Genomic DNA, 1,465 nt, shown 5'->3' on the forward strand with positions numbered 1-1,465 from the left:
TTGTAGTAGTCCTAGTTGTGTGATTGTGTGTGTATGTAGATCGTCCTTCTACTAACAGGATCATCGTTAGTAAAATTTGAAGATAATGAAGGGTAGTCAGGTGCTTATTATGAGTTTGAAACTTTGCTTCATATTCCTGTGTTACATCTTCAAATCTTAAATTCACTTCAGTGAGGAAGGTACATTAAATTTAATCACACAAACTTACTAATATTTGACCACTGATGATCTGTAAGATAATGATTTCATAAGGTTCAACCTAATGTGGCCCATTTTTGTAGATAAGAAAACTGAGGCATATAAAATTATGAGCACTTTGGACACAAAGCTCATCAGTGCTGAAGGGAGTGAAAAGTCATAGCTACTCACTATGACTGTCCCAAGGACTATATGAAAGTATATATGTGTTTACCAAGTGCCTACCCGGAGCATCCACTCAAGAAATAATGTTACCATTATGGAAAAGTCTTTATTGACATCAGAGATAGTACATAACCTGCAAGACTAGTGCAGAAACTAATTATGGTCCCCTTGTTTAAAAACTTGATGAAAATGGTTTCCTCACTGTTCTGATATTGTAATAACCAGTAGTCTAAACATGCACTACATGAAGACCACTGTGCATCCCCAGACCTGGTTCTCTATCTAGATCTGCTTTTATAAATTCTGGTTCTAAGCCAAATTTGATTAACATAGGTGTTTCATATGAGAAGTGCCTATGGCTCTAGAAATGTGATCAACCTAGTGGAATGACTGTACTGCCAGTCTGCTAACGACTGCTAATCTGATAAACACCAGTTGAGTGTAAGTGAATTATATAATTTCCAGGCCTTAATTTGGAGAGAAAAAAAGGGTCAGGGAACAAAGTGATGTTAAAGTTTAATTTTTAAAAAAATATTTATGTATTTAATTATTTATGATAGAGATAGAGAGAAAATGAGGGGGCAGATGAGTTAGAGTGAGAGAGACACCAGCAGCATTGTTTCACTTCTCCTGAAGCTTCCCTTTGCAAGTGGGGAACAGAGGCTTAAACCCAGGTTCTTGTGCATTGTAAGGGTTGGGTGTGGGGCCATAAAGTCCATCATTCCTCTTTGCCCTCAGTCCAGCACCCACTGGATACCTGGATCAGGGTAGACATGAGACTTGTCTCTTCCTAGTTACTGAATATAAAGTGAGGCTTCTAGTATGGAAGAGGGACTGAGCAGCCATGTCCTGCCCTGACACTCTGCATACAGGTCCTTGTGAGTGATAGCAAGTGACAGGGTTCTCTTGGGGGTATCATGGAGGGAGAGACCAGATGGTGCCCAGGATCATCAGGGTTAGGAGAGCAGATTAATCCCCATTTTAGGGAGATGAATGGGTCAGGAATTGATTCGTGGCACCCTGACTTACCAACCCTACAGACTTCCTTTACAAAATAGAAAGTCAAAGGTAGAAACATTAATAATTTCAGTGCATTAAACCA

General features: G+C 39.4%; 1 non-coding gene across 1 annotated transcript; it reads left to right on the forward strand.

Moving 5' to 3' along the window:
- Window positions 1-546: 546 nt before the first annotated feature.
- On the forward strand, window positions 547-678 carry LOC132536042 (small nucleolar RNA SNORA72). Its single transcript, XR_009547731.1, has one exon. It is a non-coding gene; the product is annotated as a small nucleolar RNA SNORA72 (small nucleolar RNA).
- The last annotated feature ends 787 nt before the right edge of the window (window positions 679-1,465 follow it).

Source organism: Erinaceus europaeus, chromosome X, assembly GCF_950295315.1.
Source record: "Erinaceus europaeus chromosome X, mEriEur2.1, whole genome shotgun sequence".
NCBI lineage: Eukaryota > Metazoa > Chordata > Mammalia > Eulipotyphla > Erinaceidae > Erinaceus > Erinaceus europaeus.